This window comes from Rattus norvegicus, chromosome 7, assembly GCF_036323735.1.
Source record: "Rattus norvegicus strain BN/NHsdMcwi chromosome 7, GRCr8, whole genome shotgun sequence".
Classification (NCBI taxonomy): Eukaryota; Metazoa; Chordata; class Mammalia; order Rodentia; family Muridae; genus Rattus; species Rattus norvegicus.
Window position 1 is genome coordinate 12409712 of NC_086025.1, and position 21074 is coordinate 12430785.

The 21074-nt window shown below is 40.7% G+C and overlaps 1 protein-coding gene and 1 pseudogene across 1 annotated transcript in view; one reads left to right on the top strand and one right to left on the bottom strand.

Annotated features, from left to right (window-relative positions):
* Ftl1l5 (ferritin light chain 1 like 5) overlaps positions 1-21074 on the top strand; it is a 576109-nt gene that overhangs the window by 114308 nt on the left and 440727 nt on the right. The window lies entirely within an intron of this gene.
* LOC134479644 (RNA polymerase II-associated protein 3-like) lies at positions 9044-18466 on the bottom strand (annotated as a pseudogene).

Consider the following 21074-nt stretch of genomic DNA (forward strand, 5'->3'; position numbering starts at 1 on the left):
AGACACTCACATGAAGGTGGGAGCCGAATCATCTTGCCATACATATTTATCCTTTGGGTATTGTCTCCTGAAGCAAACCTAGTAATTATACTGAGAGAGTAAAAACCTGTGGGAAGAAAATATCTTAAGTCATGAAATATGAGTGGCCAGAGATGGAACTAGACATTAAAATAGCCCCATAAGAGAGTTAATATACACTTGACAGCACAGGCAAAGGAAGGACCCATTGTCTGATGGGAGAACTGAGTGCACTGTGTCTAAGATGAGGGTTGATAGCCACAGGAACCATGGTTAAAATCTATGTGATCAGATCAAGAACACTGGAGACCCTCAGACTCAGAGATAACTATAACATAGGAGAAAAGGAACCAGAGTACAGTGCACTATGAGAAACACTCGATAAATGATAATTAGGATTAATAATAAAGGTGCAGGGTTTGGTCAGTGTCTGGTGGATATGTTTCTTTGAATCACTTTGATTCCACTGATATGCATGGACTCCTGTGTTGTGTGGAGTTTTAAATGCTGCCACCTTTGCCTAGGTAAGCTGCGCTATCAGCACCTCCCAGCTTCTTTTTTGCTTTACTGGCTTTTAGCTCCAGGAGGTGATTGCTCCACCGGCTCCCACCAAGACCCTTGAATCTGTGGATAAAACACACACACACACACACACACACACACACAGAGAGAGAGAGAGAGAGAGAGAGAGAGAGAGAGAGAGAGAGAGAGAGAGAATTCCTTTACAATTTGTCTTCTTGGCACAATTGCTGGGCTTACTGTCTCCTACCTGGAAAAGCACGCCCTTATCAATTTATTATTTCTGTCTCTTCACCTGCCCTAAATTAGGGGGCTAGTCCCATCTAGGCCTTGCCAAACATCCTTGGCCACCAGCCTGTAGCAGAGGCTGCAGGTCCTAGCTCCCCAGAAACCCCGAGATCTTACATGATTGCTGCATTCTTCTTCCTTCAAAGCATGACAGAAAAAGTCCTTCTCCCCTTTCCTGGATTTCCCTTTCCTCATGGAACCCATGGAAGTCCCACCTGTATTTTCTACCCAGCAATTGGCTTTCCAGCTTTCTTTACTGGCAGATCAAGAACCAATTGGGGAACAGGACCTTAGTATCAGAACCTCTCCTTACACTCCTGTCAGGTGTCTCATGCAGGTCTAGCTACTCTAAACTCAAAGATGAGTTACCCTTTTGACATGGAGAGTCTTCACATGTGGGTGATGCACCTACAGTAGGGTAGACAGTATAGTTGAATGTTGTTGTGACAGAAAGAGTGAGCAGAAATACCAAGTGAAGTCCTTAATTAGACTATAGAGAAATAGGATTCCCACGAGAAGACCAAACAGAAGGCTTTTCAGATTGAAGCGACCACAACATGCCATTGCTCAGAAGTTGGCCTGAATGAATAGTGATGAATAGTGGCAGCTATATCCTCTATCGAATTGATTGATATCATGAAAATACATTCATTACTAAAGTCTACTGGGATAGAGACAAGATAGTGCTATGGTGGAGATGGATTCACTAAGTTTCTCTTCCCATGGGCTCTGCTTGGCTATTGATGCAGAACAGATGAGTTTCCTCTAGAGAACAGTGATTCGTGATTCTATCTGATGTTCTCCAATACTTAAAAAAGGAAATAGGAAGTGGTATGTCTAAGTAGTTTGGTGTACTTGTGGGAATCCTAATAGTGGGAGTGAGGGCTGTCTCTGACTCTTTTGCCTACTTGTAAGATCCTTTTCCTCCTACTGGATTGTCTCATCTAGCCCTGATGTGCTTGGTCTTATGGTACCTTGCTATGCCTTGTTTGGTTAATGTACCTGAGAGGCCTGCTCTTTTCTGAGGGGAGGAAAGGGTTGGATCTGGAGGCAAAGGAAGGTGGAGAGACAGACTTGGGGGAAGAGAGGGTGTGTGGTGTGTGTGTGTGTGTGTGTGTGTGTGTGTGTGTGTGTGTGTGTGTGTGTGTGTGTGTATAAGTGGGGGGAGGGACACATGTGGCAGTCAGTTCTCTCTTTTCACCATGTGGGTCCTAGGGCTTGAACTCAGGTTCTCAACCTTGGTGGCAGGAACTTTTGCTCACTGAACCATAGATTTGTCTCCAAGGCTAGTTATTAGGCAGGTTAAAGATAGCCTAAGATATTTGGATTCAAACGTATGACTCTTCACTATCATTGAAGGTTATAAAGAGTGAACCTCTCAGATTTATAAAAATGGTGCAAATATTTGGGAGAACTGCCATTCAAATTCACCATTTAGTAGCAATGGCAATAAGGCAGATGACACAGAGACAAAGCTGCATGTTGCCACCATTAGCCACCTGATGAGTTCTTTCCAGAAACTTCTACACAAGTAAAAATGAGTTTGTGAATTCACCACAAAAAAACAAAAAACAAAAAAACCATTGGAATGAATCAGTATGAAGCAGATTTGGAGTTTATTAAGAAAAGATTTTATGGGGGTTGGGGATTTAGCTCAGCGGTAGAGCGCTTGCCTAGCGAGCACAAGGCCCTGGGTTCAGTCCCCAGCTCTGAAAAAAAGAAAAAAGAAAAAAAAAAAAGAAAAGATTTTATAAAATAGGTTTATACAGGGAGTTAATAGAAATAGCAGTATTGCAGAAAAGAATAGTCACACTGAAAGTTGTAAGTATGGGCTTCCAGAGAGAGAGAGAGAGAGAGAGAGAGAGAGAGATGCTTAAATCTCTTTATAATAACTAATATGTAAGTTTTTTCTGAAGTAACAATTGGTTACTAAAGAAACTTCTTTTCAGTAAAAGGAAAAAATCACAGGCGTGTAGGGGGTGGTTCTGATGTTAAGATCCTGTTCCCCAATCAGTTCTTAATCTGTCAGTAAAGAAAGCCATGGGCCAATTGTTGGGTTGAAGGGACAGGGGAGACTTTCAGATCCCTGGAGTAAAGGGGGATGCAAGAAAGAGGAGAGCAGGAGTTCAACATGATTTGGAGAGAGGAGAACTAGGCAACAATATGATGTTTCAGGAGGCTGTGGCCATTTATATAGGTGTGTGGTCAGAGATGTTTAGCAGGGACTAGATCTAACTGACCAATTGAAGTTTAGGGCTGGTGTGAGATGTGGAGATAAGAATATTGTTTTTTTTTTTCATTTTTTTTTTTTTATTAACTTGAGTATTTCTTATATACATTTCGAGTGTTATTCCCTTTCCCGGTTTCCGGGCAAACATCCCCCTCCCCCCTCCCCTTCCTTATGGGTGTTCCCCTCCCAACCCTCCCCCCATTGCCGCCCTCCCCCCATAGACTAGTTCACTGGGGGTTCAGTCTTAGCGGGACCCAGGGCTTCCCCTTCCACTGGTGCTCTTACTAGGATATTCATTGCTACCTATGGGGTCAGAGTCCAGGGTCAGTCCATGTATAGTCTTTAGGTAGTGGCTTAGTCCCTGGAAGCTCTGGTTGCTTGGCATTGTTGTACTTTTGGGGTCTCGAGCCCCTTCAAGCTCTTCCAGTTCTTTCTCTGATTCCTTCAATAGGGGACCTATTCTCAGTTCAGTGGTTTGCTGCTGGCATTCGCCTATGTATTTGCTGTATTCTGGCTGTGTCTCTCAGGAGCGATCTACATCCGGCTCCTGTCGGTCTGCACTTCTTTGCTTCATCCATCTTGTCTAATTGGGTGGCTGTATATGTATGGGCCACATGTGGGGCAGGCTCTGAATGGGTGTTCCTTCAGTCTCTGTTTTAATCTTTGCCTCTCCCTTCCCTGCCAAGGGTATTCTTTTTCCTCATTTAAAGAAGGAGTGAAGCATTCACATTTTGATCATCCGATTTGAGTTTCGTTTGTTCTAGGGATCTAGGGTAATTCAAGCATTTGGGCTAATAGCCACTTATCAATGAGTGCATACCATGTATGTCTTTCTGTGATTGGGTTAGCTCACTCAGGATGATATTTTCCAGTTCCAACCATTTGCCTACGAATTTCATAAACTCGTTGTTTTTGATAGCTGAGTAATATTCCATTGTGTAGATGTACCACATTTTCTGTATCCATTCCTCTGTTGAAGGGCATCTGGGTTCTTTCCATTTTCTGGCTATTATAAATAAGGCTGCGATGAACATAGTGGAGCACGTGTCTCTTTTATATGTTGAGGCATCTTTTGGGTATATGCCCAAGAGAGGTATAGCTGGATCCTCAGGCAGTTCAATGTCCAATTTTCTGAGGAACCTCCAGACTGATTTCCAGAATGGTTTTACCAGTCTGCAATCCCACCAACAATGGAGGAGTGTTCCTCTTTCTCCACATCCTCGCCAGCATCTGCTGTCACCTGAGTTTTTGATCTTAGCCAATCGCACTGGTGTGAGGTGAAATCTCAGGGTTGTTTTGATTTGCATTTCCCTTATGACTAAAGATGTTGAACATTTCTATAGGTGTTTCTCCGCCATTCGGCATTCCTCAGCTGTGAATTCTTTGTTTAGCTCTGAACCCCATTTTTTAATAGGGTTATTTGTTTCCCTGCGGTCTAACTTCTTGAGTTCTTTGTATATTTTGGATATAAGGCCTCTATCTGTTGTAGGATTGGTAAAGATCTTTTCCCAATCTGTTGGTTGCCGTTTTGTCCTAACCACAGTGTCCTTTGCCTTACAGAAGCTTTGCAGTTTTATGAGATCCCATTTGTCGATTCTTGATCTTAGAGCATAAGCCATTGGTGTTTTGTTCAGGAAATGTTTTCCAGTGCCCATGTGTTCCAGATGCTTCCCTAGTTTTTCTTCTATTAGTTTGAGTGTGTCTGGTTTGATGTGGAGGTCCTTGATCCACTTGGACTTAAGCTTTGTACAGGGTGATAAGGATGGATCGATCTGCATTCTTCTACATGTTGCCCTCCAGTTGAACCAGCACCATTTGCTGAAAATGCTATCTTTTTTCCATTGGATGGTTTTGGCTCCTTTGTCAAAAATCAAGTGACCATAGGTGTGTGGGTTCATTTCTGGGTCTTCAATTCTATTCCATTGGTCTATCTGTCTGTCTCTGTACCAATACCATGCAGTTTTTATCACTATTGCTCTGTAATACTGCTTGAGTTCAGGGATAGTGATTCCCCCTGAAGTCCTTTTATTGTTGAGGATAGCTTTAGCTATCCTGGGTTTTTTGTTATTCCAGATGAATTTGCAAATTGTTCTGTCTAACTCTTTGAAGAATTGGATTGGTATTTTGATGGGGATTGCATTGAATCTGTAGATTGCTTTTGGTAAAATGGCCATTTTTACCATATTAATCCTGCCAATCCATGAGCATGGGAGATCTTTCCATCTTCTGAGGTCTTCTTCAATTTCTTTCCTCAGTGTCTTGAAGTTCTTATTGTACAGATCTTTTACTTGCTTGGTTAAAGTCACACCGAGGTACTTTATATTATTTGGGTCTATTATGAAGGGTGTCGTTTCCCTAATTTCTTTCTCGGCTTGTTTCTCTTTTGTATAGAGGAAGGCAACTGATTTATTTGAGTTAATTTTATACCCAGCCACTTTGCTGAAGTTGTTTATCAGCTTTAGTAGTTCTCGGGTGGAACTTTTGGGATCACTTAAATATACTATCATGTCATCTGCAAATAGTGATATTTTGACCTCTTCTTTTCCGATCTGTATCCCCTTGATCTCCTTTTGTTGTCTGATTGCTCTGGCTAGAACTTCAAGAACTATATTGAATAAGTAGGGAGAGAGTGGGCAGCCTTGTCTAGTCCCTGATTTTAGTGGGATTGCTTCAAGTTTCTCTCCATTTAGTTTAATGTTAGCAACTGGTTTGCTGTATATGGCTTTTACTATGTTTAGGTATGGGCCTTGAATTCCTATTCTTTCCAGGACTTTTATCATGAAGGGGTGTTGAATTTTGTCAAATGCTTTCTCAGCATCTAATGAAATGATCATGTGGTTCTGTTCTTTCAGTTTGTTTATATAATGGATCACGTTGATGGTTTTCCGTATATTAAACCATCCCGGCATGCCTGGGATGAAGCCTACTTGATCATGGTGGATGATTGTTTTGATGTGCTCTTGAATTCGGTTTGCCAGAATTTTATTGAGTATTTTTGCGTCGATATTCATAAGGGAAATTGGTCTGAAGTTCTCTTTCTTTGTTGTGTCTTTGTGTGGTTTAGGTATAAGAGTAATTGTGGCTTCGTAGAAGGAATTCGGTAGGGCTCCATCTGTTTCAATTTTGTGGAATAGTTTGGATAATATTGGTATGAGGTCTTCTATGAAGGTTTGATAGAATTCTGCACTAAACCCGTCTGGACCTGGGCTCTTTTTGGTTGGGAGACCTTTAATGACTGCTTCTATTTCCTTAGGAGTTATGGGGTTGTTTAACTGGTTTATCTGTTCCTGATTTAACTTCGATACCTGGTATCTGTCTAGGAAATTGTCCATTTCCTGAAGATTTTCAAATTTTGTTGAATATAGGTTTTTATAGTAAGATCTGATGATTTTTTAAATTTCCTCTGAATCTGTAGTTATGTCTCCCTTTTCATTTCTGATTTTGTTAATTTGGACGCACTCTCTGTGTCCTCTCGTTAGTCTGGCTAAGGGTTTATCTATCTTGTTGATTTTCTCAAAGAACCAACTTTTGGTTCTGTTGATTCTTTCTATGGTCCTTTTTGTTTCTACTTGGTTGATTTCAGCTCTGAGTTTGATTATTTCCTGCCTTCTACTCCTCCTGGGTGTATTTGCTTCTTTTTGTTCTAGAGCTTTTAGGTGTGCTGTCAAGCTGCTGACATATGCTCTTTCCTGTTTCTTTCTGCAGGCACTCAGCGCTATGAGTTTTCCTCTTAGCACTGCTTTCATTGTGTCCCATAAGTTTGAGTATGTTGTATCTTCATTTTCATTAAATTCTAAAAAGTTTTTAATTTCTTTCTTTATTTCTTCCTTGACCAGGTTATCATTGAGTAGAGCATTGTTCAATTTCCACGTATATGTGGGCATTCTTCCCTTATTTTTATTGAAGACCAGTTTTAGGCCGTGGTGGTCCGATAGCACGCATGGGATTATTTCTATCTTTCTGTACCTGTTGAGGCCCGTTTTTTGACCAATTATATGGTCAATTTTGGAGAAAGTACCATGAGGAGCTGAGAAGAAGGTATATCCTTTTGCTTTAGGATAGAATGTTCTATAAATATCCGTTAAGTCCATTTGGCTCATGACTTCTCTTAGTCTGTCGACATCACTGTTTAATTTCTGTTTCCATGATCTGTCCATTGATGAGAGTGGGGTGTTGAAATCTCCCACTATTATTGTGTGAGGTGCAATGTGTGTTTTGAGCTTTAGTAAGGTTTCTTTTACGTATGTAGGTGCCCTTGTATTTGGGGCATAGATATTTAGGATTGAGAGTTCATCTTGGTTGATTTTTCCTTTGATGAATATGAAGTGTCCTTCCTTATCTTTTTTGATGACTTTTAGTTGGAAATTGATTTTATTTGATATTAGAATGGCTACTCCAGCTTGCTTCTTCTGACCATTTGCTTGGAAAGTTGTTTTCCAGCCTTTCACTCTGAGGTAGTGTCTGTCTTTGTCTCTGAGGTGTGTTTCCTGTAGGCAGCAGAATGCAGGGTCCTCGTTGCGTATCCAGTTTGTTAATCTATGTCTTTTTATTGGGGAGTTGAGGCCATTGATATTGAGAGATATTAAGGAATAGTGATTATTGCTTCCCGTTATATTCATATTTGGATGTGAGGTTATGTTTGTGTGCTTTCATTCTCTTTGTTTTGTTGCCAAGACGATTAGTTTCTTGCTTCTTCTAGGGTATAGCTTGCCTCCTTATGTTGGGCTTTACCATTTATTATCCTTTGTAGTGCTGGATTTGTAGAAAGATATTGTGTAAATTTGGTTTTGTCATGGAATATCTTGGTGTCTCCATCAATGTTAATTGAGAGTTTTGCTGGATACAGTAATCTGGGCTGGCATTTGTGTTCTCTTAGGGTCTGTATGACATCAGTCCAGGATCTTCTGGCCTTCATAGTTTCTGGCGAGAAGTCTGGTGTGATTCTGATAGGTCTCCCTTTATATGTTACTTGACCTTTTTCCCTTACTGCTTTTAATATTCTTTCTTTATTTTGTGCGTTTGGTGTTTTGACAATTATGTGACGGGAGGTGTTTCTTTTCTGGTCCAATCTATTTGGAGTTCTGTAGGCTTCTTGTATGTCTATGGGTATCTCTTTTTTTAGGTTAGGGAAGTTTTCTTCTATGACTTTGTTGAAGATATTTACTGGTCCTTTGAGCTGGGAGTCTTCACTCTCTTCTATACCTATTATCCTTAGGTTTGATCTTCTCATTGAGTCCTGGATTTCCTGTATGTTTTGGACCAGTAGCTTTTTCCGCTTTACATTATCTTTGACAGTTGAGTCAATGATTTCTATGGAATCTTCTGCTCCTGAGATTCTCTCTTCCATCTCTTGTATTCTGTTGGTGAAGCTTGTATCTACAGCTCCTTGTCTCTTCTTTTGGTTTTCTATATCCAGGGTTGTTTCCATGTGTTCTTTCTTGATTGCTTCTATTTCCATTTTTAATTCCTTCAACTGTTTGATTGTGTTTTCCTGGAATTCTTTCAGGGATTTTTGCGATTCCTCTCTGTAGGCTTTTACTTGTTTATTAATGTTTTCCTGTGCTTCCCTAAGTGTGTTCAGGTCTTTCTTGAAGTCCTCCAGCATCATGATCAAATATGATTTTGAAACTAGATCTTGCTTTTCTGGTGTGTTTGGATATTCCATGTTTGTTTTGGTGGGAGAATTGGGCTCCGATGATGGCATGTAGTCTTGGTTTCTGTTGCTTGGGTTCCTGCGCTTGCCTCTCGCCATCAGATTATCTCTAGTGTTACTTTGTTCTGCTATTTCTGACAGTGGCTAGACTGTCCTATAAGCCTGTGTGTCAGGAGTGCTGTAGACCTGTTTTCCTCTCTTTCAGTCAGTTATGGGGACAGAGTGTTCTGCTTTCGGGCGTGTAGTTTTTCCTCTCTACAGGTCTTCAGCTGTTCCTGTGGGCCTGTGTCTTGAGTTCACCAGGCAGCTTTCTTGCAGCAGAAAAGTTGGTCTTACCTGTGGTCCCGAGGCTCAAGTTCGCTCGTGGGGTGCTGCCCAGGGGCTCTCTGCAGCGGCAGCAACCAGGAAGACCTGTGCCGCCCCTTCCGGGAGCTTCAGTGCACCAGGGTTCCAGATGGTCTTTGGCTTTTTCCTCTGGCGTCTGAGATGTGTGTGCAGGGAGCAGTCTCTTCTGGTTTCCCAGGCTTGTCTGCCTCTCTGAAGGTTTAGCTCTCCCTCCCACGGGATTTGGGTGCAGAGAACTGTTTATCCGGTCTGTTTCCTTCAGGGTCCGGCGGTGTCTCTGGCAGGGGTCCTGCCGCTCCTGGGCCCTCCCCCACGGGAGCCCAGAGGCCTTATACAGTTTCCTCTTGGGCCAGGGATGTGGGCAGGGGTGAGCAGTGTTGGTGGTCTCTTCCGCTCTGCAGCCTCAGGAGTGCCCACCTGACCAGGCGGTTGGGTCTCTCTCTCACCGGGTCTGGGAGCAGAGAGCTGCTGCGGGCCGGGATCCGCAGGTGTGGGACTTCCGGTAAACACAGAACGTGCCCGGTCCTAGAGAAATTCTGCTTCCGTGTGTCCCAAGCTCACTAGGCAGCTTTCTTGCAGCAGAAAATTTGGTCTTACCTGTGGTCCCGAGGCTCAGGTTTGCTCGTGGGGTGCTGCCCAGGGGCTCTCCAAGAATATTGTTAATAGCACTCTTTTCCAGGAAGGAAATAATAGCCCTCAGCAACTGTGCCAAGAGGCAAATTGAAAATGAACAACTCTCTCTCTCTCTCTCTCTCTCTCTCTCTCTCTCTCTCTCTGTGTGTGTGTGTGTGTGTGTGTATGTGTGTGTGTGTCTGTCTGTCTGTCTCTGTCTCTCTGCCTCTCTGTCTCTCTCTGTCTCTGTCTCTGTCTCTGTCTCTCTCTCTCTCTCTGTGTGTGTGTGTGTGTGTGTGTGTGTGTGTGTGTGTTTTAAGTGAGGATTCAAGGGAAGCCAGGAGGGGGCTGGAGCACGGTCACTTCCCAGAGCAAAGGCATGTAGTGTAAAACTATATGCTACATAAGCATACACTGGATAAGATACTGATGGGCACTGGATACAAAAGCTGCATGAGGTGGAACATACCTGTAGTCCCAATGAGATGTGATGGGAAGAGAGGTGAACCACCCAGAAGCTCATGGACTGACCAGCCTAGAGGGTGCAGCATGGCAGAAAAAAGGGTTTAATAATTAAAATGACTCCTGGAAGTTGTCCTGTGGAATATTCTTGTACACACACACACACACACACACACACACACACACACTTAAAGAAGAAAGAAAGAATACAGAAGAAGCTTCCTTCCAGTCTCCATCTGCACCCCGGAGTTAACCCCAGTGGCATAACTCTCCATACCCAAATAGTGTTCTAAAAGAACTGGTCTCCCAGGAGTTCTGTCACTCCTAAGTTCACAAGTGAGACCAACACTTTTTCTCCAATGACTGGCCAAAGAGGGAAGGGCCAGGAGACCACAGGGCTCAGAAAATGTAGAGCAACTGGGAAGAGGATCCTTCTGGTCTCCATCTGTGTTAACCCTGGGGCACAACTGTCTATATCCAAATCCTGCCCTGAAAGAATGGGTCTCCGAAGAGCACTGACTTACCTAAATGGCAGGGTCACAGGCTTACAGGAAGGTCAAGCCAATGCCAGAGACAACAAGATCAGCTAACACCAGAGACAACCTGATGGCGAGAGGCAACTGCAAGAACCTAGGCAACAAAAACCAATACTACTCGGCATCATCAGAGCCCAGTTCTCCCACCGAAGGAAATAGTGGATATCCAAACACACCAGAAAAGCAAGATTTGGATTTAAAATCACTTCTCATGATGATGGTAGAGGACTTTAAGAAGGACATAAATAACTCCCTTAAAGAAATACAAGACAACACAGGTAAAAAGCCCTTAAAGAGGAAACACAAAAATTCCCTAAAGAATTATAGGAAAACACAACCAAACAGGTGAAGGAATTGAACAAAACCATCCAGTACCTAAAAATGGAAACAGAAACAATAAAGAAATTACAAAGGCAGACAACCCTGGGGAAAGAAATCCTAGGAAAGAAATCAGGAGTCATTGACACAAGCATTACCAACAGAATACAAGATAGAAAAGAGGATCTCAGGGGCAGAAGAAACCATAGAAAACATTGACACAACGATCAAAGAAAATGTAAAATACAAAAAGCTCCTAACCCAAAATATCTAGGAAATCCAGGACACAGGGAGAAGATCAAACTTAAGGATAATGGGTACAGACGAGAGAAAAGATTCCCAACTTAAAGGGCCAGTAAATATCTTTAACAAAATTATAGAAGAAAAATTCCCTAACCTAAAGAAAGAGATGCCCATAAACATACAAGAAGCCTACAGAACTCCAATTCGATTGGACCAGAAAAGAAATTCTTCCCGTCATATAATAGTCAAAACACCAAATGCACAAAACAAAGAATATTAAATGCAGTATGAGAAAAAGGGCAAGTACCATACAAAGGCAGACCTATCAGAATTACACCAGACTTCTCACCAGAGATTATGAAAGCCAGAAGATCCTGGACAGATGTCATACAGACCCTAAGAGAACACAAATGCCAGCCCAGGCTACTATATCCAGCAAAACTCTCAATTAACATAGATGGAGAAACCAAGATATTCCATGACATAAATAAATTTACACAATATCTTTCTACAAAATCAGCATTACAAAGGATAATAGATGAAAAGCTCCAACACAAGGAGGAAAACTATACCCTAGAACAAGCAAGAAAGTGATCTTTTTGCAATAAACCCAAAAGAAGAGAGCCACACAAACATAATATCACCTCTAACAACAAAAATAACAGGAAACAAGTATCACTGGTACTTAATATCTCTTAACATTAATGGACTCAATTCTGCCCCCCAAAAAGACATAGACTAACAGGCTATAAACCAGATCCAACATTTTGCTGCATACAAGAAACACACCTCAGTGACAGAGACAGACACTACTTCAGAGTAAAAGGCTGAAAAACAATTTTCCAAGCAAATGGTCCCAAGAAACACCTGAAGTAGCCATTCTAATATCGAATAAAGTTGACTTTCAACCAAAAGTTATCAAAAAAAGATAAGGAAGAGCACTGCATATTTATCAAATGAAAAATCAACCAAGATGAACTCTCAGTCCTGAACATCTGTGCTCAAAATGCAAGGGCACCTACATACATAAAAGGAACCTTACTGGGCTGGAGAGATGGCTCAGCGGTTAAGAGCACCCGACTGCTCTTCCAGAGGTCATGAGTTCAATTCCCAGCAACCACATGGTGGCTCACAACCATCTGTAAAGAGATCTGGTGCCCTCTTCTGGTGTATCTGAAGACAGCTACAGTGTACTTACATATAATAATAAAATAAATAAATCTTAAAAAAAAAAAAAGAACCTTACTAAAGCTCAAAGCACACATTGCACCTCACACAATAATAGTGGGAGATTTCAACACCCCACTCTTATCAATAGAGAGATCATGCAAACAGAAACTAAACAGAGATACAGAGAAATAACGGATTATGAACCAAATGGATTTAAGAGCTATCTATAGAACATTTCACTCTAAAACAAAAGAATATACCTTCTTCTCAGCACCTTATTGTACCTTCTCCAAAATTGACCATATTATCGGTCACAACAAAGGCCTCAACAGATAGGAGAAGATTTAAATAATCCCATGCATCCTATCAGATCACTAAGGCGAACTTCAATAACAACAAAAACGACAGAAACCCACATACACATGGAAGCTGAACAATGCTTTACTCAATGACAACTTGGTCAAGGAGAAATAAAGAAATAAATTAAGGACTTTTTAGAATTTAATGAAAATGAAGGCACAACATAGTCAAACTTATGGGACACAATGAAAGCAGTGCTAAGAGGAAAACGCATAGCTCTGAGTGCCTGCAAAAAGAAACTGGAGAGAGTATACACTAGCAGCTTAACAGCATACCAAAAAGGTCTAGAAGAAAAAGAAGGAAATACACCCAGGAAAAGTAGAAGGCAGGAAATAATCAAAGTCAGGGCTAGAATCAACCAAGTAGAAACAAAAAGAACTATAAAAAGAATCAAAAACAACAACAACAACAACAACAAAACAGACTCCGATTCTTTGAGAAAATCAACAAGATACATAGACCTTTTGCTAGACTAACCAGAGGGGACAGTGTGAGCATCCGAATTAACAAAATCAAAAATGAATAGGGAGACATAACAACAGAATCTGTAAAAATTGAAAAAAAATCATCAGATCCTACTACAAAAGCCTATACTCAACAAAACTGGAAAATCTGGATGAAATGGACAATTTTCTAGACAGATACCAGGTACCAAAGATAAATCAGGATCAGATAAACCATCTAAATAGTCCCATAACTCCTAAGGAAATAGAAGCAGTTATTAAAAGTCTCCCAACCAAAAAGAGCCCAGGACCAGATGGGTTTATTGCAGGATTCTATCAGGCCTTCATAAAAGACCTAATACCAATACTGTCCAAACTATTCCACAAAATAGAAACAGTAGGAATACTACCCAATTCGTTCTTTGAAGTCACAATTACACTTATACTTAAACCACACTAAGACCCAACAAAGAAAGAAAACTTCAGATCAATTTCCCTTATGAATATTGATGCAAAAATATTCAATAAAATTCTCACAAACGGAATCCAAGAACACATTAAAATGAGGATCCATCATGATCAAGTAAGCTTCATCCTAGGGATGCATGGATAGTTCAATATATGGAAATCTATCAATGTAATCCACTATATAAACAAACACACAAAAAAAGATCACATGATCATCTCATTAGATGCTGAGAAAGCATTTGACAAAATTCAACACTGCTTCATGTTAAAAAACTTGGAAAGATCAGAAATTCAAGGCCCATACCTTAACATAGTAAAAGCAATATGCAGCAAACCATAGCCAACATCAAACTAAATGGAGAGAAACTGGAAGCAAGCCCACTAAAATCAGGGACCAGACAAGGCTGCCCACTCTCTCCCTACTTACTCTGTATAGTACTCGAAGTCCTAGCCAGAGCAGTCAGACAATGAAAGGAGGTCAAAGGGATACAAATTGGAAGGGAAGAAGTAAAAATATCACTATTTGCAGATGATATGATAGTATACTTAAGTGACCCCCAAAGTTCCACCAGAGAACTACTTCAGCAAAGTGGCTGGATACAAAATTAACTCAAACAAATCAGTAACCTTCCTCTACTCAAAGGATAAACAGGCTGAGAAAGAAATTAGGGAAATGACAACCTTCACAACCAACAGTCACAAATAATATAAAATGCTTAGTGTGACTTTAACCAAGCAAGTGAAAGATCTGTATGACAAGAGTTCAAGTCTCTGAAAAAAGAAATTGAAAATCTCAGTAGATGGAAAGATCTCCCATGCTCATGGATTAGCAGGATTAATATGGCAAAAATGGCCATCTTGCCAAAAACAACCTACAGATTCAATGAAATCTCCATCAACATTTCAAATAAATTCTTCATAGAGTTAGAAAGAGCAATTTGCAAATTCATTTGGAATAACAAAAAACCCAGGATATCGAAAACTATCCTCAACAATAAAAGAACTTCTAGGGGAATCACCATCGCTGACCTCAAGCTGTATTACAGAGCAATAGTCATAAAAACTGCATCATATTGATACAGAGACAGGCAGATAGATCAGTGGAATGGAATTGAAGACCCAGAAATGAACCCACACACCTATGGTCACTTGATCTTTGACAAAGGAGCTAAAACCATCCAGTAGAAAAAAGACTGTATTTTCAACAAATGGTGCTGGTTCAACTGGAGGTCAGCATGTAGAGGGATGCAAATCAATCCATTCTCCTTTTTTTCTCCTTAAAACTTGGTTTTGTAGCATTTCTCACTATTAGGCCACAGAACATGTACAGTGAATCAATGGCCATCCAGAGAGAGGAAAGTCCTCTTCAGTAAGGTTTCATTTTTGTAAAAATCTAAACACTTGATTTCAGTAGGAAAAAATAACATATACGGATGAGGTAACCACAGCCAATCATGGAGCCAATATGGAGCCATATCTTTTCTTGAGTTCTCCAACAGAATCCTCCTTCAATTCTGATTTTTCTAAGTGATTGAATAATACATTTGTGAGCTTTCTCTCAGGTGGTGACATAAATATCACCACCATCTCAAATCTTCTCAGTTGAGAAAGTCTTCTTAAGACTTCAAGGATGAGAATTGGCTTTTCCCTCTCAATGTAAAAGTCACATAAAATTTTAATGATTTGATTGAATAATTTTGGATCTAGGTTTTTCTAAACAACCTCAGATACGATGATGGTTTGATTTTCTTTACCTACTGATACAACGTCCCTGGGTAACTTCTCAATTGTCTGAAGTCAGGCTCTAGCTAGGAGTTGACAGGAACTGGAGGCAGAACCACAATGGCCAACTGACCCGGCATCTGCTCTACCCTCACAGAGGTTTTCTAACTCACAGACTGACACACATCCTGCTTCACATCCACCTGTGCTTGTGGGGCTGATGGCTTCTATTTTCAAATAATGTAGCTCTTGGAGCAAAGAGGCGCCTTGCCTTAAATTCTTCTGGCTTCCAGTGTCCACAGTCTCTGCTGTTCGATCACTCTTGGGGACAGTGGCAGAGTTATCTGGTGTATCAACAGTTTCTATCAAATTGCTAGTTTCCTCAATAAAAATCTTCTTGAGTGCTTTAGATGACCCACAATGAGGAGGATTGTCTACAGGTTTTACCACATTGTGTCTCTGTGTGGAGACAAGAAAGACATCATCCAAATGTCCTTTTATAATTAATTCCCTTTTAATTCTGGAAAGTTTGGTCACTGCTTGTTTATTTCTAGGTTACAGAAATAAAATAGTTTCGAAATCTTGCTTGGTCTCATTGATCTTTCCCAAAAATGTCCTTGCAGTTCGTCTTCTGGCAAAAGCTTTTGAATATGAACCATCTAGTAAGATAGCTTGTGTATAGTCTCTTTCAACTTCTTCATATTTCTGAATCTTGAGATAGGCCATGGCTCCGTTAGCTAGGAGTAGAGCATTGGTGCTGTCTGCTGCTTTCCTTTGGGTGTAGCACTCATTGCTTGCTCATATTTTCCCTTTTTGAAAAATACATTGCCCAGGTCTTTCTCTGTGATGGCCTTCTGCCTGCACTGCTGATCTTCCATGGTTCTTTCTCCTCTTCAGCTGGTTTACTCATGGCAGCAGCTTTTTGGGACATGAGTTTTCCTTGGATGTAAAGTCTCATCAATTTTCCTGAGTTCATTTATTGCTTTGAAGTTATTTGGCTCCAGTTCTAATACTTCCTCTTCTCCGGCGTCCTGTAATTTCTACAGAGCAAATCACGCAGCAACTCGTCTGGCATAAGCCTTGGTGTAACTCCTGCTTAAGGCAATTGCCAAATAACAGTCAGACTCAGCAACAGCAAATTTTTTCAGTCTGAAGTAAGCGGATGCTCTGTTGGCAACACCAGATTATAGGGATCAGCATCCATGCCTTTCATGTAGCATTCGATGGCTTCATCATATTTTCCTTCCTTGAAGTACTTATTCCTTTTCTTTTAGAACAAGAACATTCTGGGAATCCACACGACTGCCATCTTTGTCCAACTCTGACTCCTGGGAAACAGAATCATAGGTGTTGTCTTCTTTATCAAGCTCATCAAGAATACTGTCCACATCAAATTCTGCTTCATGTCCTTCTCCCAGGGCTCTAAACTCCTGGGAGCTGCAATTCATCTGCCTTACTTGTTGAAGTCATCATATTCTGCAAAGTCGGCTCCAGGAAGATAAAATTGATCCATTCTTATCTCCTTGTACAAAGCTCAAGTCCAAGTAGAACAACGATGCCCACATAAACCAGATATACTGAAACTAATGGAAGAGAAAATGGGGAAGAGCTTCAAACACAAAGGCACAGGAAAAAAAATTTCCTGAACAGAACACCAATGGCTTATGCTTTAAGATCAAGAATTGACAAATGGGACCTCATAAAATTGCAAAGCATCTGTAAGGCAAAGGACATTGTCAATAGGACAAAATGGTGACCAACAGATTGGGAAAAGATCTTACCAATCCTACATCTGATAGAGGGCTAATATCCAAAATATACAAAGACCTGAATAAGTTAGAGGGCAGGGAGACAAATTACCCTATTTTAAAATGGGGTACAGAGCTTAACAAAGAAATCTGAACTGAGAAATATCAAATGGCTGAGAAGCACCTAAAGAAATGGTCAACATCCTTAGTCATCAGGGAAATGCAAATCAAAACAACCCTGAGATTCCAACTCACACCAGTCAGAATGGCTAAGATCAAAAACTCAGTTAACAGCAGACACTGATGAGGATGTGGAGAAAGAGGAATACTCCTCTATTGTTGGTGGAATTGCAAGCTGATACAACCATTCTGGAAATCAGTCTGGCTGTTCCTCAGAAAATTGGACATAGTACTACTTGAGGACCCAGCTATACCTCTCCTGGGCATATACCCAAAAGATGCTCCAACATATAACAAAGACACATGCTCCACTATGTTCATAGCAGCCTTATTTATAATAACCAGAAGCTGGAAAGAACCCAGATGCCCTTCAACAGAGGAATGGATACAGAAAATGTGGCACATCTACACAATGGAGTACTACTCAGCTATCAAAAACAATGACTTCATAAATTTCTTAGGCAAATAGACAGAACTAGAAAATATCATCCTGAGTCAGGTAACCCAGTCACAAAAGACCACCACATGACATGTACTCACTGATAAGTGAATATTAGCCCAAAATTTCAGAATACCCAAAATACAATTCACAGACCACATAAAGCTCAAGAAGAAGGAAGACCAAAGTGTGAATGCTTCAGTCCTTCTTAGAAGGGGCAACAAAATACTCATGGGAGGAAATATGGAGACAAAGTGTGGAGCAGAGACTGAAGGAAAGGCCATCAAGAGATTGATCCACGTGGGGATCCATCCCATATACAAACACCAAACCCAGACACTATTGGGAATGCCAAGAAGTGCTTGCTGACAGGAATCTGATATACCTGACTCCTAAGAGGCTCTGCCAGAGCTTAACAAATACAGATGTGGATGCTAGAGGACTGAGCATGGGGTCCCCAACGGAGGAGTTAGAAAAAAGACTGACAGAGCTGAAGGGATTTGCATCACCAGAGGAAGAACAACAGTATCAATCAACCAGACCCACCGCACCCACCCCCAGAGCTCCCAGGGACTAAACCACCAACCAATGAGTACACATGGATCAACCCATGGCTCCAGCCCCATATATAGCAGAGGAAGGCCTTGTTGGGCATCAATGGGAGGAGAGGCTCTTGGCCCTGTGAAAGCTCAATGCTCCAGTGTAGGAGAATTTCAGGGTGGGGAGGAAAGACTGGGTGGGTGGGGGAGCACCCTCTAGAAGCAGGGCAATGGGGGATGGGCTAAGGGGGTTTCTGGAGTGGAAACCAGGAAAGGGAATAACATTTGAAATATTAATAAATAAAATATCCAATAAAAATAAATAAATAATAAATAAACAAATAAATAAATGAAAAAAGAATACAAGAAGAAAAAATTAGTTTCTCTAAATCTCGGGATATGTACTTGGCCTGAGAGTATTCCAAGTGTACTAGTCTAAGGTTGAAGTTCACTAGCAGGAAGTGAACTCCCTGCTATATTTTCACTTTAATCCATAAAGAGGAGTCAAGCAGCAGCTCTGTTCATGGATAGCATCTAATATGTTTCAGGAATTACATTGATATTCGTTTACTAGCCTAAATGTACCCAGACCACTGAATCAGTTTTTTGGCAAGGGGCTACTAATACCAGTGCGTTTCACTACAGTGACAAAAGGAGAAATTACAACCAGAATAAGAGACACAAAACATGCATGCAGGAACAGCTAAATTTAAATGAAAAAAAAATCCCAAGGTTGTATGTATATAATAATTTCAAAAGTAAAATGCAATATTATCTCCTTACCGTGTGGAGGAGGGCAACACTCATGCTACAGCGTGTGTGTGGAAGTCATGGGATGACTTGAGGGATGTAGTTCTCTCTTCCACCATGTGGGCCACAGGGACTGACCTGGTCACCAGGCTTAACTGCAAGTGTCCGTACCGGCTAAGCCATCTCACCTGTGCAGTGGTGGGTGTCAATGTGGAACGAATAAGTGCGTGATCTAGCACGCTTCTTAAACAGATATAATTTACTGTGATTCATATGTGTCTGGGGTTGTATATGCATGGTCATATGTGGAGTCTAGAAGAGGGCCTCAGTTTCCTTGGAGCTAGGATTGCAGGCGGTAACAGTGATCAGGTGCTGGGAAGTGAACTCTGGTTCTCTGAAAGAGCATCAAGTACTCCTAACTACTGATCCATCTCTCCAACCCCATAAACTTACAAATCATCTCTGATTGAAGATGACCGTGGAATACTTACGTTTATCTTTTGAGTAGATTGGAAAGTCAACATTTAATAATTACAAATTGTTTGAAAATGGTTCAAACACTGAAGAGACAAATACAATATACAGAAACATCAGCACAGAAATAAACATATGCATAAAAGTATAGTCAATTTTTTTAAAAAGTGCCTTCATGAAAATGAATGGTAATATTTTTTAAAAGACAGGAGCTTATGGATATCAAGCTGACCTTAAACTCACTATGTAACAAAAGATAACCTTGGACTTCTGACCTTCTTGCTCAAGTACTGTGATCACAAGTGTATGCCAACATGCCTGGTCTATGCAGTGCAGGGGACCAAACCCAGGACTTCAGGAATGCTAGACAGGCACTCAACCAACTGAAATGGAGCTTCGTCCCAAATCCCATTATTCACAAGATGTAATTTTCAAGTCCCATTAGCTACAGTGGTTTAAAGACAACACATGCCTACTGATGTATTATAACTCACTGTTGACTATTAACCAATTTAAAATGAAAAAAGAAAACACCACATGCTTTGATATAAAAACATACCACTCACTAAACTCAGACACTATTACCTTAACAAACCTAATAATACTGTATCCCATTACTATAGTACATTTTCTGTCCTTTTTATTTTTTAGATGTAGTTCTTACTGGTGTCTATTTCTGGGAATAAACAATTTCTCTCTTACATAGTTCACACTTGTTTTTTAGAACTAAAATCAGAAACATACAGTCTAGAGAGACCTACTCTAAGCTACGGGGTACTACATGTCAAAACAGATATCTTTAATCCAAATATTAAAAAAAAAACAGAAGTGGGAGGATAATCAGTCCAATAACACCTTGGGTTACAAAGCCCAACCCTTTCTAAAAACTAAAGGAAAAGATTACCTTACATGTTCCAAATAAGCACAATATATTCATAGCTTTTGGTTCATTTGTTCAGACTGTATATTATCTGGAGCATTCCAAAAATAATACATGTTAAGACCTTCCTATGACTTTCAATTATTGTATTGAACATATGAAGAACTTTCACAGGACTGGCGCTGTTGGCTACTAGTCTTGATTTTCCTGTAGTTTTTAACGATCAGAGGATTTCATCCAGGTTGTGTTACACATGCGTGCTAACAGAAGACTTCTGTATATATGACTCTTCTAAACAAATATGCTCTCCATATTGAGTGAATTGAACTGAGCAGTGTCCCCAAATGCTTCTACTCACAGTATTTTTCCCCGTGTAAACTCTTATGAATGCTATTAGGAGATAATGAAGCCTTCCCAAATTCTGTTTGTAAAGTTCCTCCATGGTGAATTGTTGAATATTTGTAAAAGGCTTTGTGAAAGGTGAAGGCTTTCCCACACTGGGTACACACATCAGGTTTCTCTCCAGTGTGAACTCATCTATGTGTTTTAATGTAATTAGAAGTAAAGGCTCTCCCACATGACTCACTTGCACACGCTTTCTTCTCACTGTGTATCACGTTGAGGCATCTAAGGGAACGGTGGTGAATAAACACTCCTACGTTGCTTACATACATAGG